The 16,045-nt window shown below is 50.7% G+C and overlaps 1 long non-coding RNA gene across 1 annotated transcript; it reads right to left on the reverse strand.

Moving 5' to 3' along the window:
- Window positions 1-11,406: 11,406 nt before the first annotated feature.
- Window positions 11,407-14,432, reverse strand: LOC115277908. The gene is made up of 2 exons (XR_003902576.1): window positions 13,476-14,432; window positions 11,407-13,346 (listed from the first exon to the last, which is right to left on the reverse strand). It is a non-coding gene; the product is annotated as an uncharacterized LOC115277908 (long non-coding RNA).
- Between the last annotated feature and the right edge of the window lie 1,613 nt (window positions 14,433-16,045).

Here is a 16,045-nt window from a genome sequence, read left to right on the forward strand (position 1 = left end):
AGGTTCTTCATAAAGGAAGATATAAAAAAGGCTAATAAGTGTTATGAAAAAGCTCTCCATTTTTTTTCTCTTCCTCCTACTCCTACACCTTCTTTAGCCACAGGTATCAGATAAATGTGGGTGGGGGGTAGTGGGGGGTAGAATCATTCACTCTGTATTAGAGTTCTCAGGAGAAGTAGAACCAGTGGGGGGGGGGTGCGTGTAGAGAGAGAGTGTTAAAGGAACAGACTGGAGATTGTGGGGGCTGGTGAGTTCTATGTCTGCGGGCCAGGCCAGCAGGCTGGAAACCCAGGGAAGAGATAATGTTGCAGTTCTAGTCTACAGGCAGTCCAGAAGCAGAATTTCCTCTTCCTGGGGCGAGGGAGCTGGATCTTTTTTCTCTTAGGGCCTTTAACTGATTGAATGAGGCCCACTCATATCATGAAGGGTAATCTTCTGTATTCAAATGCTACTGATTTAAATGTTAATCTCATCTAAAAAAATACCTTCAGTGAAATATGTAGAATGGTGTTCAACCAAATCCCGGGTACTGGCCCTAGCCAAGTTGACACATAAAACTAACCATCACATTCAGCAAAGAGCAACTGCACATAACTTCCCTGAGGTACGCCCATTGGTGATAGAGCAAGGGAGGAGCTATCTCACAGTCTGATAGGTGTAGCAGCTTGCACACACACACATTGGAAGAGAGAATGAACTCACCCGGCAAGTGGGCATGAAGGATGGAGTGTGGGAGAGCTTTTCAGGGGTCATGACAACTGACCTGAGTCTTGAAGGTTTATTGCTGTATTCTGAGCTCCTAGAACAGCACCCGACACATAGCAGGTGCTCAGTAAATATTTGTGAATGAGGGTGGAAGCTGTAGAAAATGAAGTAGGGTAGGACAGCTATAATCTTTGCCTGGCTAAGAGTTGAATGCAAGGGAGAGTGCCTGATTTTTTTTTTTTAAGTTTATCTATTTTGAGAGAGCATGGTGGGGGTGGGAGGGAAGAATCCCAAGCAGGCTCCACACTGTCAGTGTAGAGCCCAGTGCAGGGCTCAAATTCACGAACTGTGAGATCCCGACCTGAGCCGAAATCACGAGTTGGATGCTTAACCAACCGAGTCACCCAGGCGCCCCTAGTGGGTTTTATGTGAGATCAGCGTTGTGAAGAGTCTGGTGGCAGTGTGGACAACAGACTCTAGAGGCCGGTGGGGAGCTTGGAAGAACAGTCCAGAGCCTACTGCATTAGACCAGGCACAACACGAATAGGCAGTTGACTAAGGTAATTGACACGCCTAACTGGTAAGGGATGGAGAAGAGAGTGATTTAGGGGTCACAACTGAGCACTAGAGAGGCTGCAGGCATGGGCTCCACACAGGAAAGACTCTCACACACTCTTATTGTACAGCTGAGGAGTCTGAGACCCAGAGAGGGGATGCAACTTGCCCATGGCCACACAGCATGCGGACAGAATGTATTAGGCCAGAGCCCAGGTCCTGTCTCTGGTCAGGTGCTCCTTCCAGGCCAGATGGCCTGTGTCCTGCTCTCTCGCTCTCCTAGCCAGCCTCGACTCAGAAAAGTTTTCAATGCCCTCCCGGCCTCTGCAGTGGGAGGTGAGTCCGCGGGCTTCCTGGCTCAGCACTGCCTCTGCGCATGGAAAAGGCCATGATGCTGCTCAGGGGCTGGAGAGTTGGGGGATGGTGCTGGGGGCAGGGTCACCTGAGGCTGCTTCTGGGCAGAGTCCTTATCCCGGAGCAGCTGCCTGCTGTGCATGGCTGAGGCTGACCCTGAGTGGTTGTTATTTTAGGTAATCCACGTTGGAGGGAGGAAGTGACTGAGGAAAATGTGAAAATGAGTAGCTATTGCAAGATGTGTGTGATAAATGAAACAGGGAACATAAAGACAGACGAAGAGGCACATCTGTTATTTTTGCTCCTTTTTATAGCAACCTGTAAGGCAGACTTTTCACACTAAGTAGGAACCCCTTAGCTCCTGAGCAGTTTCCAGGCCTCAGCCCTCATTAGCCCTGAGGGGAGCCGCGGAGGAGGGGGCCTACCGCTGGGGCCCGGAGAACACGCCTGAGCCCCCAGTTCCACGCCCTCCCGGCAGGGCAGAAGCAAGGTTTTGTGCAGGAGGCGGTGGGTGGCTTCCCCTCCATCTATTGAAGGACAGACTGGCCACCTCTGTCAGCCCCTAACCCCAAGGACGTGTGCGCCCAGATTGCTCCTTGTAAGCAACCAGGAATGCCAAGGGGGCATTTCTGTAAGAATGTAGACGCTGTTCCCTTAAAGTGGGGAAATACTGACATTCTCTCTCAAGTCATTGTGCCCCTTCTTAGGGGTGTGCCCGGTGCCCTCGCTAACCTTGCCCGTGAGGTCAGCACAGGGACTGGAACAAGGGTCGGCGGGGCTGATGGAGCCGAAGGCTGCTGAGCTTTCTTCGGGGGAGTCGGGGACTCGCTCTCTGTGCGGAGGCCGGTCAGCTGCTGGGGGGACCGCTGCCCCTGAGACCTCCCGAGTCCTGCTCGGGGCCCCTGACTCCCCCTGGGAGCCTCCTTTGGAGGGAAGCATGGAGGCTGTGGTTAAAGACAAATCACCTTGGGGGAGCGTCCAGATGAAGCCGTTAGTTATTGGGGCCTCTCATCAGTTCATGCCTGCTGATCGTGGGATGCAGGGGAAAGAGGTCTGCTCCGGCCAGGGCAGCCGTCACCTCTGGCTGCTGCCAGGGCCGCTTCAGAGGAACAAAAGGACATCTAAACAGAGCAGAGGGAAGAAGGGAGGGAGCCAGGGGTGGGAGGAGCGTTTCACGAAAGTGATTGAATTCTCGGAATAACTGCCACGAGGCATGCAAAGAGAGGGGGGAAAGGCCTTGTCCGGAGTGTGGGGGGCTCAGCTGGGCTAGAGGCCACAGCCTCCAGAGCTGCCTGTCAGCATGATGGTGATGTTTTCTCCAGCAGCAGGCCAGCCGGAAGCAGAAGTAGATGGTGAAATCATCACTGGCTGTGGATTAGCCAGGAAGGCACAGTGGTAGGACCGTCCTCCCTCCTTTCCCCTCTTCTTTGGAATAGGAGGTAAGCAGTGACTATGTGAGCTCACGTGACTGGGTTCAGGCTGGTGGGATGTAAGAGGAAGGTGGTGGATGGGGAGGCTCTCTTCCTTCATTGTGCTGTCTGGAATGGAGATGCCATGGCTGGAGCTCAAGCAGCCCTCTTGGACAACGAGACAATGTGCTAAAATAACAGCAAGAGGAGAGGAGCACGGGTCCCTGAGGCACTTGGCGCTACCATCCGCCTCTGCACTACTTCTGGATTTCTTTTATGTGAGAGGGAAAATACACTGTAATGATTTTAAGAACTGTTATTTGGGGTTTTCTATTATATACTATTGAACTAATCCTCATAGAAACAGACCAAGCATGAGGAAATTGTGGATAATTATAAAAATATCAGTAAAGGGATCAACCATGGGGTCTTAACAGAGCAGGAAAGGACAAGAAGCTGGGGGTGGCCAATGCACTGGAGAATGGGGACTCCAGCCCTTGGTGCACTAACGCAGCAGAGTGGGCTGTTGTGGACAGAAAATCTTTTTTTTTTCTGTTTTTTATTTATTTTTGAGAGAGAGAGAGAGACAGTGTGAGCATGGGAGGGTCAGAGAGAGAAAGAGAGGGAGAAAATCTTTAAGAATGAAAAGCAAAGGGCCACCTGGGTGGCTCAGTTGAGGCTGACAGCTCAGAGCCTGGAGCCTGCTTCTGATTCTGTGTCTCACTCTTTCTCTGCTCCTCCTCCACTCACACTCTATCTCTCTCTTTCTCTCTCAAAAATAAATAAACATTAAAAAAATTAGTGGGGGGGGGAGTGGTGCCTGGGTGGCTCAGCCGGTTAAGTGTCTGGCTTTGGCTCAGGTCATGATCTCATGGTTCGTGGGTTCGAGCCTCACGTTGGGCTCTGTGCTGACAGCTAGCCCAGAGCCTGGAGCCTGCTTCAGATTCTGTGTCTCCCTCTTTCTCTGACCCTCCCCTGCTCCTCCCCTGTCTCTCTCTGTCTCTCAAAAATAAATAAAAAACATAAAAAAAAATTAATGGGGAAGGAGAAGTTGTAGTTAGAAAGTAGAAATTCTGATTTTATGGTTTCAGAGTTGGCTTGACAAGATGTGGTCACAGAAAGTGCTAACGTTGCCTGAATGCTTCCTATGCAGCAGCTGCCTTTTAAGAAGGTGATCATGGGCTCCATCTCAGTCCCCAGTATAACTCTGGAGGAGTTTCTTTTATTAGCCTTTTTCATAAAGAAAAAAATCGAGGCTCAGAGAGGCCAAGAAACTTTCCCCAGGAGACAAAAGATGACTGGCTGGGTGAGCATTAGAACACAGGAAGCCTGACCCCAGAGCCCAAGCTCTCGGCCACGCTGCTCCCGTGCCTGGCCTGCACTGGGGCCACCACAAGAGCCAGAGAGGCAGAGGCCTGTGAGGCTGGCCGGCGGTTGCATCCTCTGGACGGCCACTCGAACCCTCAGCCTGGTGGCGGGCGGCGAGGTGGATGGGAAGGCTGCCAGCCTCAGTACCAAACACTGAGTCTACAGACCAGGCTGCGGACAGGGTGGGACACTGGTGACGGGAGCCTTGAAAGGGCCTGAAGGGCTCAGTTCTGGCCGCCAGGAGCAGACTGGCCCTGCCGCGGGCCCTGGAGTTCTGCGGTGCGGAGAGAACACGGGCATCTAGGGAGCCAGCCCTTGCAGCGTGACATTTCCGCAGATGCCGAAGGCGGGGCTCTAGGACCAGATGGCCTGGGTCCAGATCCCATCTGCTCCTCTTACCGGCTCTGCCACCTTGGCCTGCACATCTGAGCCCTCATGTGTATGGGCAGGCTTGAAAATGGCTCCTCCCCTTCCCCTTCATCCACCTTCACTCGAGGGAGAGTAAGTGAATTCCCGGCAGGGAAGTGCTGCGAACCGTGCCCAGCACCGTGAGTGTCCATGCTGTTGGTGCTGCAGCTCCACAGCCTCTGGAGGGTAAGGAGCTGTGACAGGATGGATGGCGATGAGGAGAGGCTTCCTGAGAGGACCAGAAGAAGCCGCAGGTCCTCTGCGTGTCACGTTGGATGCATCCCCAGGCCTCCTCTCCTAGGGTTACTTACTTTGTCAGTCTTACATCCCTAATATAAGGAAAGACCTGGCCCCTTCTAAATAAATGTCTCAACACCTTAGGGAAGGGGGAGGAATGTTCCTCTGAGCCCCATAACCGCGCATACCCACGTATCACCCGGCACCTGCCCCAGCGTCATGACCCAAGTTGTGTTTGTTGGATTACAGCGTGAACTGCCCCAGCATTGCCAGCACGCCCGGGAAGCGGGGGCGGGGGGAGGGCCTGACTTCGGTTGGCTGGCCTCATCTTCCCGCCAGGTGCCCTGTGTGCCAGCTCCAGGCCCCGCCCCTGTCCTGGCTGCAGACACTGCCTTGACCCTGACTGCACCACATTCTTCTGGTCCTGAAGGGTCCCACACACTCTTTGCCTGCCAGCCGTTTACTCATTTGTGTCTGCAGCTATTATTAGGCACCACTGGATCCCAGTCCTGCTGAGGAGGTTTTTATTAGCAGGTGCCTTAAGGTTGGCATTTGTGTGTGTGTTGAGGAAACCTTCTTGGTGAGGCCAAGTATGAGGATGACAGGGAATCCGTTAAAGAACCAGGCACTGCCGGGCCCGGAGGCACTTGCCAACTGCCTCTCTGGTCTCAGCTCCCCTGGGTCACCAGGGCTACACCTCCAGCTCATACGCTGGCCCAGCCTCAGAGCTCAGAGTCTAGCCTTCACTGTGCCACCACTGACCCACTGTGCGGCGCTGGGCGAGTCGTTTTGCCTCAGTGCACCTTCTTGGCATCAATCCGTGAAATAGAAATAATGAGTGTTGCCTCATGGGGCCCAACAAAAAGAATAAAAATGAAAATGCAGTGACCATCACATGCTGCAGTGCCGTGGTCTGACACACTGGCCAGTGCTTGGGCAGGTTTTAGAGGGATTCTGTGTCTTGCTCAGATTCACAAAACTAGTGAGCTGAGGACCTAAGATCTAGATCTAGATTTTGGTAAATCTGGCTTCAAAAGTCATGCTATTGCCACTGTGCCAGAAGGCAAAACAGCCTCAACATACGACTACCACCACCACTTGCCCCCACCCTGGGTTTCTGAGAGGTGGGGAAGTGAGGCAAGCGCAGGAGAAGACAAGGATAGGACAGAGTTGATAGGAGAGAAGTGGACAGGGTGCGTTAGCGGGGAGAGCGAGGCGGGCTCTGGGGACCGGCACTTTCCTCCTTTCTTTTTTCCTTAGCGGCAGTGACACGGGTGTCTCCGCTTAGTGATAATCCGTGGATAGTCTGTACACCATGATTGCATACTTTTCTGTGCATATGTTATACTTCTTTAAAATGTCAAAAAAGAAAATAGGAACTTTGAAGCATATAGTTATTGAGAACAAATGTATTTTTGAAGTTCATATACTCTATTACGTATGCAGCTCTAATCTGCATCTATTCAAATGACATTAAAAGTTAGGCTGAAGAATCTGAAGATATTCCCGTAAAATTCTGAAGAGTCTGGGCCACACGTATAGATCCCAGAAGTGGAACTCTGGGACTTGTTGACCCCTCCACGCGGCTGGCTAGTTCCTGACATGGAACCCACCATTGGTCATGGGTCCTCCTTCTCTGGATCTTGAAAGACTTTTTTGAACGGAGCCACTCTCCCAGCCTTGGATTGCTCACCTCTGAATATCTGTTATGTCACAGAGGGAAAAAAATGTGTATATTAAGCTTTGTTATTTGGGGGACTTGTGTGCCCGACTATAACTCATACTCCTCCCTGCTCTGTCACGTGAAAGACACGATGACTTTCCTTGTCTTCCTTGGACCTCATGGTTAACCATGGAGTTGATGGGAGCCTGTGCTTTGGCAGGTCCAAAATTGGGAAGCCAACAGGTCACTCGCACCCTGTAAGATGCCATTAACTACTTCAAAAACGGGGCCCTACATGAAAGCTGAATGGATGACCCAAGTCCAGTGATTTTAGGGGATTCAGGGAGTCTCCCAATGATCTCTTTTACATACATGTGCCTGAAATTCCATCTTTATTTGTTAACTCAGAAAAGTATACATATGTGAGAATTCCTACTTAAATACAAAATGATTCTAGGTGAGGGAATCATATTATATTACCTCTCACATTAGCATGAAGTCATTTATCTTAGAAGTCGAAACTGACTTAGAGATTGTAGAGATGCATGGGCCCTTAGGGGACCATTTAGCTCACTGGTTTCCAAACTATGCTTGGGCAAAGCCCTTGTGCTGCCGTTCAGGCCGAGGAGGGCAGGAGGGAAAGATGGAGGGCACAGAGCACCGTTTTTGCTTTGAAGCCAGGTTCCCCTACTGGAGGAAGTTTAGAAAAACCACAAGTCTTTTATTTTATAGGTTCAAAGTCCATGGTTACCAGTAGGTTAATCCAGCCTGAATTCAGGTGGCTAGTTAGTGACAGAGCCAGACCTAGAATTCAGGTTTCTGACGCTTAGGGCTGTGCCCTCGCACTGTTCACACTTCCTTAGGTTAGTTTCAGATGTGTGTTAAAGGGGATGGGATAGTGAGACTCAAGACGGATGCGTTTTAGTAGGAGGAGAGGGAAGGGGGCAGATCCAGGTCTGGTAGATGATGCAGAGTTTTGGGCAGCAGACAGTTCTGGGCACTTGGCGTGGTCAGTGCTACACTTGATCTTAGTCAAAAGGCCAGGAAGCGGTCGGAGTAGTCAGTGCTGGCGGGGGCAGAGGGAGGCCGCTGCCGACACCTGACCACCTTCACAAACATGCTGAGACTCAACAGTTGTGAAATCTCTAACTCAGGCTATTGTAAATAATGTTGTGTATCTTATACTTGTATAGCTTTATAGTTTACACTACATTTTTTAAATGTTTACTTATTTTTGAAAGAGAGAGAGAGACAGAGTATAAACAAGGGAGGGTCAGAGAAAGAGGGAGACAGAGAATCTGAAGGTGGCTCCAGGCTCTGAGCTAGCTGTCAGCACAGAGCCTGATGTGGGGCTCGAACCCACAACCCACGAGATCATGACCTGAGCTGAAGTCAGACACTTAACCAACTAAGCCACCCAGATACCCCTACAATACTTTTTTTATACTTAATCTCCAAAAACTCCTACTTTGAGGGATAGATATTATATTTTCTGGTTTGCATGTGAGGATGCCGGTGGGTAGAGAAGGCAGGTGTCTTTCCTGAGCTCCTAGGGCTGTGACCTAAAGCATGTCTCCTCTGACTCCCCACCCTGAGCTCCTTCCTGCCACCCCCACACTGGCACCTACTTTCTCCAGCCTATCACAGCCTTTGCAGCCAAACACCAAAGCATTCAGACATCAACATAATCTGTTTCCACACTTGTCACTTGGCTGACCTGTTGCCTGGCTTCTTTCTTTTACTACTAGCTTGGTGATTACAGTCATAGATGCTAGCATCAGTGAACCTGTGATGTGTGCCTGTGTTTGGGGGGATGGGCAGGCCACAGGGCCACAGGCGATGTTCCTCATGGTTCTGAAACATTTCTGGGACATCAGAAGGGCACACCTCCCACTGTCTTGTCTGTCTGTCGTCAACACTACTCAACCACAGCAGCAGTGCTTCATTAAAAGGAGGAAAGGAAACATAAGTGGAAAAAATGCTGCTCTGGATGGTGCATATTGGGAGTTGACTGTCCAACATCATTCCATCTCCATCTGTGTAAGCAGCCATGTGATTTCTGGAATTGACCATGGCCCCTGAGGAGAGTTCTTAGTAAACTAAACCAGCTAGGAGAATACTCTCCCCTTGGCAGTGATTGGTTCAGGGGTGTGGCAAAAGCCAATCAGCTCATGGCATCCCTCTGGTGATTATTACTGGTCCTAGGTTGGAGGGGTTTCTCCTCTATCTTTTTCCTGCTATCCTCCCAGTTCCTGACGGCACCTGTCACATGCCCATGAGGACACTCTTAGGAAGAAGCCTATACTTGAGATGGCAGAGATGAGGATGGAAAGAAACTGGGTTCTAGAAAATATTGTTTACCCAATTGTGGAAGCCCCCCCCCCATCTCCAGTTTTTCTGGTATGTGGGCTGATAAATTTCTCTGTGGTCTTTGGTACTAAGTCAAATGATCTTAGTTAACACAATGACCTCTAGGGCACAAGAATTTATTGTCTCCAGAAGTAAGATAGAGTCTCACCAAGCAACCCATCTCTGTGCTCAGTAGTAGTCCCTGGTGACCACGGAGCAGATGGTCAGAGTCAGAGGGCATTCTGTGCACGAAAATGCCATCCGAGGGACTTCAAGGGTAATTGAGACTGTGCAGACGTGTTGATGGTGGATGATAGATTAACATGTTATAATTTATTAGGCCTTTGTGGACATAATGCCTGAACATGGGGGAACACTGTGACTCCTAGTTCAGTGGGGAGGCCTTTTCCCATGGGGCTCTGCAAATCACATGGTATGGACTCGGGCCAGCAAACTGCAGCCTGTGGACCAACTCTGGTCACATGCATTCGCTTCTATATTGTTTATACTTTCGCACTACAACAGCAGAATCGTGTGCAAAAGAAATTGTGCGGCCCACAAAGCCTATAGAATTTATTGTCCGGCCCCTTCAGAAAAAGTTTCCTGACCCTGGGTGTACAGCACTGTCTATGTGGCCTGTGAGGAGGGTGATCTGGGCAAACCGACGACATTGCTGGACTAGGACTGTCACATGGGTGACCCCACTTGTGACCGACAATCTGCTTCCAGGGTGTCCAGGCAGAATTCATCCATCCTGTTGTTTTTACAATGCAAGTACCGACCTTGTTGCATGACAAGAAATTTCCTTTAAAACGAATCCTATTTCTACGAATTTCTATTTGTAATAGCAGGTATGTATTTCTCTAGAAAACCACTCCCCATGCGACTGCACTGGAAACGTTTGAGGACATGGCCCAGGTGAGGGTCACCTGCGGGGTTCTTCACCTTGCTCTGAGGGCAGTTCTAATTGAACATCGCCTTTATTACAGGCACAGAGGATCCTTCGGGTCAAGTTTCTCTCCACCAGGAACACGAGGATAGAAATGAAAGCTATCAGAGACTTTCCTGAGGGCAGGAGTTTCAAAGGGAGGAGGAAGAGAGTCTTTTTGCACCAGGAACCTGTGGAGCAGAGGGAACCCCAGAAAGTGGCAAAAAAAAAAAAAAGTGTCCTGGAGACCAGCTCTGTGTCTCCACACAGCAGTGCAGCGGTGTGCAGTGTGCAGGTCCTGACCACGCCCACCCATCTCCATGACTACCAAATGAGTAGGATGTGGAGGCACTTAGTACAGAGACAGCTTTCACAAGGCAGTAATCCTGTGCCGCTACCCTCTGCCTGCCCCCCTGCGAGGGGGCAGAGAATTCCTCCTCAATTCGGTACAACAGTGATTGAAATGGTGGGGCGGCCTGCCCATGAAGGGGGTGTGTGTGGCTGCAGCATTGGGGAGGGGTCTTATGGTGGCCCAGAAAAGAGAGGCTGTCACATCCATGCCTCTTCAGGCCTTTCTCCCTCAGACTGCTCTCTACCAACCAGGAGGCTGGATTTAACTAACATGCACATCTGATCACATTAGTCCCAAAGTCTTGCAATAGCCCCACGGATAACATCCAACTCCTCTGCTGTGGCTCCTGCCCACTTGCCCAGCCTCACCTCTCCAGCCACAATGAGCTGATGGGGCCATGTCTCCCGCTGCCAGGCTTTGTCCGCATTGCCCCTCACATCCCACATCCTTCCCCGTCACGATTCACGTCACGTACCCCCTTGTCTGGACCCCTTCCTTGCCATTCCTCCCCCTCTGCCCCTCCCCACCATGCTGCCCCCCAGTTGGGTTAGAGGGTACTGTCTGTCTTTTTCACTGCCGCATACATTCCTTCAAGGGCATGGACTGTGAATTGCTGATTCTTACTTCCCTGGCATGTCACACAATACCACATTGTGGACACTCCCACCACTGAAAGTCTGGGGCTTTTAGAATCTGAGAGGTGAAATGACACACGCTTTGCTGTGGCCATGGTGTTGGGAGTGAGGATCTCCACTGGTGTTTTATAAAATGATGACTGATGATCGGGGACGATCAGGGCCTCCTGGATGACTCAGTCAGTTAAGTATCTGACTTCAGCTCAGGTTATGATCTCTCTCGGTTTGTGAGTTCAAGCCCTGCGTCAGGCTCTGTGCTGACAACTCAAAGCATGGAGCCTGCTTTGATTCTCTGTCTCTCTCTTTTTTTCCCCTTCCCACTCTGTCAAAAATATAATAAACATTAAAAATATTTAGAAATGGACGATCATAGTGGGGCACTCATCCCTTTTCGCTTTTCAGGTATCCAAGGAACATTGAACATTTCTAAACAGCCATGTTCCTAGGGCATTCTTTTGAAATTTTAATATTATACAGACCACCAATGTGTTGAGGAGCCTGCACTGGGCTGGAAATGGAAAACATTCTCTCAGCTGAATTTGTCAGAGCTGCTCCTCAAAGGGCAGAACCTGAGCCCAGTGTTTCTACCCCAGGGCTTGGCCTTTAAGGCGAGCAAAGAAGACACCTTGTCATCTAAGTGTGTCTGGAGTGACCTCATTACAAATAGGATAGCTGTTTCTGTCTACCTGTGGGAGCGTGACATTCTCAAGTGGGGAATGAGTCTTCCTGCTCTACGATCCAGGAACCATTGTGGATTAATAACAAGAAGCACGTCTCCACCTCTGGAAACAAACTGGGTAAATCGGGCCAGGTGCCAGAGAGGAATACCCAGGAGGTGGTGCCAAGACCACAGGCGGAGGTTTCTCAGGTTGGAGAAGTGAAGGCCAAAACGGACTTCATAGCCTTGTTCAGGCTGATTTAATGAGTGATTTTGAAGACCCCTCATCCTTTGTGAGGGAACTGAACAAGGGGTTTAAATTATAGTTCTATTATGTAATAATAACTTCCTGAGGACAAGATGGATGGAGTGAAGTCCAGTGCCGGCACTGGGAGCATGCACTGGTGAGCCCAGGCTCTCTGGATGATGAGGTTATCACTGGGCATTTCTGCTCAGTGGCTGCAAGACACCTTCATCACAGACCAAGCTGTCCCCAGACCAAGAAGCAGCCTCCTGGAGCCCGCCTTGTTAGCGCAAATATAAAGAGACACAGAACAGCATGTACTTATCACAAACTCCTTGAGCACATGGGTGGAATGTCACTTACATAATCGGGCAGGCTGAGTTGTGCCGTTACGGTACACACCCCGGCGCTCTTAAACCACTAGACATCTCTAAGGTCTTTTTAAAAAAGGAAGCTTTCCATTTTCTATGGGAGACAATGCTCGCAGCATGAGTAATGCCCATCAGTTATCAGTAATTTAGCAGACTGCGCCAGTGTTGACATTTGTTCTTGGCTTAATTGTGCGTGCGTGTGTGTTTTCAACAATGACGCAGCTGTCCCCCGATCCTGGCAATTAGGACATAAAAATGGTGTTGGCTGAGTCTGGCAGGGTGATCAGCTATCCATGTGTTTACTCTTTTGTTTGCAAGGCCTTCTGAGTGTTTGCTGCAATCCCACAATCGGAATATAAATTCGGCTTAAAATGGAACCTGGGTCCGTATTAATAGCAACAATGGGGGCTGCAGACATCCGTGTTTTGAGAGGTTTGGTCTCTGACTCCGCCGTCTGTGTGTGTGTGTTTGTGTGTATGTTAAAGGTACTTCCCGACTTAACAAAGACGGTGGGATTTTAGACACAGTTACGGTGAGAAGAGCCGTGTCAGCAGAGGCAGACGGGATGATTGGCCATCAATTTACAGGGTATCAAGTGGCCCAAACACAGTGCACCTAGAATACTACCACAGAGTTCTAGCTGTGGTCAAAGTTGGCAGCAGCCTTCCTTGCTGGTTCCGGCAGGTGGCCTGGCCATTGAGAAGAGTCCATACCCAGGGTTAAGTAGTCACTTTGTCTTGGCAATTTTGGCTCTTGGCTCAGTGTTTTTGTTGTTGGTTGGTTGGTTGGTTTTTTGTTTTTGCTATTAGATTAGCTAGTTAATGTTACTGTCAGGTAGGGTGGGGCCCAATTCTTATTAGGTCATGGCAAGTTTGAATAAAATAGCTACGCAAGAAAATAACATGGCCCTTCAGAAAACCGTTTGCCAACAATCGCTAAAGTTGAGCCTTCCGTGATCCAGCAGTTTCACTTCTGAACACTGATACCCAGCCGATGGGCATGCGCATCTTCAAGAAAGGCATACACTGAGAAGTTCCTGGAGAGCCATCCAGCGGTCCATCAACAGTAGAAGGGATATCAAGCCGCGCTCCAGTCCAGAAATGACATTCTCTACAGAAATAAGATGGACCCAACTGTAAGTGCATCCATAAACGAAATGATAGCACACAAAGCACTGGCTCTCTAGCACCGTGAAACAAGAGACCACAAACTTAGTGGCTGAAAACAACAGACACTTACCAGCTCACAGCTGTGAGGGTCTGAGATCTGGGTTCTCGGCAGAGGACCTCACAGGCGGGGGCTCAGGACCGTCTTCCTAGTTTTCATTCAGGTTGCTGGCAAAATTCAGGGTCTTTTTGTAGTTGGAGGACCGAGGTCCCCCATTTCCTTGTGGCCTGTTAGCCAGGGGCCATTCTGAGCCCTCAGAGGCCGCCTGTATCTCCTGCCACGCGGACTCCTCCGTCCTCAAAGCCAACGAGGAAGAGCTTCCCTCGTGTCCATCTGTCTCATACTTCAAAACTCTTTCGCCAGGAAGAGCTTAGTCCCTTTTAAGGGCTCATGTGATCAGGCCCACTGAGAATAGTCTCCCAATCCTAAAGCCAACTGATTTGGGCCTTAATGACATCACAAAATCCCTTCACAGCAGCACCTAGATTCACGTTTGATTGAATAATTGGGAGAAAGTGAATAGGAGAGGATGAGGAATCTCGGGGTGCGGGGGGAGGGATCTTAGATTTCTGCCCACGACACCCAACAACATGGATGAGTCTTCCAACCCACGGTGAGCGAAAGAAGGCAGACATGAAAGAATATATAATGTACGATTCTATTTGTATAAAATGCAAGACTAGGACGTACTGATCCTTGGGATTAAATGTCACCATAGTGGTGACTCTTGGGTGCATCTGACTGGTAAGGAGCAGAAGAAGGGTCTTGTGTGGGGGGCGATAATATTTTTGTTTCTTGGTCTGCGTGCTGCTTACACGAGTGTGTTCAGCTTGTAAAATCTCAGCAAGCTGTGCATTTTTAGAATCGTTTGGATTTCTTATTTTAAAATAGATTCATTTTGTTTTTCCAAGGAACTGTGCATTAAAAGACAACTATCAGAGGGGGTACCTGACAGGGGTGGGGAATGAGCAGGAAGGAGATGAGAGCATCTTGCCCGCAGTGGTGATGGTACCTCATGAACTCCACAGGTGAGGACCAACTACGGGAAACATTTGTGCTCTACCAGCTTGGACGGGTGTGCAGGACGCTCTGCCTAATTTTTGTGGCCCAGCGCAAAGTGCAGGGCCTCCTAAGTTCAAAAATTATGAAGACGTTAAAGAGGGCAAGGGTGGAGCATTAAGCCATGGGTGGGGGGCCGAGGGGGGAGGCCCGGGTCTGCCTCCCACGAAGCCTGAATGGGAGAAAATGCCACATTCCCCATTCCAAAGTCTTCCTGCTAGAGAAGGCACTTTGGGCAGCTAGAGCTTTGGTCCTTTTGATTGTCAAGTGGGTTAGCTAGAGGCCAGGAGGCGCTAATTCAATTAATATGTGCAAGAGCTAACACTTGTAAGACACCAAATAAATAGAGAGAGCATTATAATAATGGACCGTCTAAATGTTGATGCGTTCTTTAATTGGTTAAGAAGCCTACCTATGACCTCATAGCAATTTATCTGGTACATAAACTCTTTACAGATGGCACAGGGTTCCCTTCCACCTTGTGAATGAACACGCATTCCAAGTTATTGATGAATTCCTCATCACGAGCCTTACCGGGGTGGTCCTTGCTCTTTCTGGCTGGAAGAGCCAAGTACCGAAGGGTAAGGCCAGAGCCTGGGAGTCTGCACACCTCCTCATCAAAGTCATTTTTGCTGGCTGCCGTTAGAGTCAGGCGGGAGCTGAGTCCTTGCCCTGACTCCAGAACCTCCCCAGCGGCTGGACGGCCCGGGGAAGGGGCGCCCTGAAATCCTCCAGCGCCGCGGGCACGTGACACCCCAGGCCTCAAGAGACTGCGGTGTCAGGACGGCAGTTTGTCGCCCAGCCCGCAGGGAGTGGGATTAGGAAACGAGGAGAGCATTTAGGGGCTTGGATTTCTGGAGAGGCACGGCGTTGGCATTGCACTTCAGTGTTTATTTTCGCTGGCGTGCACTCTGAAGCATAAACCTTTCCAGGCTTACTGACTTAACTAAAGCTTTTGGGATCCGTGGTACCCTAAGGCGGCTGGCTGTCTGACCTAGGATTTACAAGCGGTTGTAAGGCTGAGACAGGGTCTCAGTGTCTAGGTGACAAGGTCTTTGACGAACAGCCGCGGGCTGCAGCTGGGGAGAGGGAGGAGGCCTGTGGCCGGGATGTAGAGCCTCTGAATTTTCTCCCGGCAGAATTTGGGTGCCCGGAGGGCAGGCGGCCGCCCCGCAGGGCATCAGCATGCAGGAGCCGCGCGCGCCGTCCTTGAAGGGCTGCCCGCTGACCTTGCTCCGCTTTCTCCGGAGAAATCTCCCGAGCGCGAGGACGCGGCCACCGCGGTGACTCAGTGCCCTGCGCGCCGCAAGCAAAATGCGCCCTTCCAGCACGCCCAGCTCCGCAGCGGCTTCCCCTTCCTGCCCCCTTTTTTAATTCCAAGATTCAAACCCGGCGTTTTCCGCTCCACCCCTCCCCCTCTCCGCCGCCCTCCCGTCATTCGCCAGACTGTCCGGGTGTTCTGTCCCCCACCTCCCATCTGCAGAACCGAAGACCAACCTCCGCGCTCCCTCGCTGCGAGCCGGGAGCCGGACGTGGCCCGCCCGGGCAGGGCGCCGCTCCGGGGCGACCGCTAGCGGAGCCCG

Source organism: Suricata suricatta, chromosome 14 (assembly GCF_006229205.1).
Source record: "Suricata suricatta isolate VVHF042 chromosome 14, meerkat_22Aug2017_6uvM2_HiC, whole genome shotgun sequence".
NCBI classification, from domain to species: domain Eukaryota; kingdom Metazoa; phylum Chordata; class Mammalia; order Carnivora; family Herpestidae; genus Suricata; species Suricata suricatta.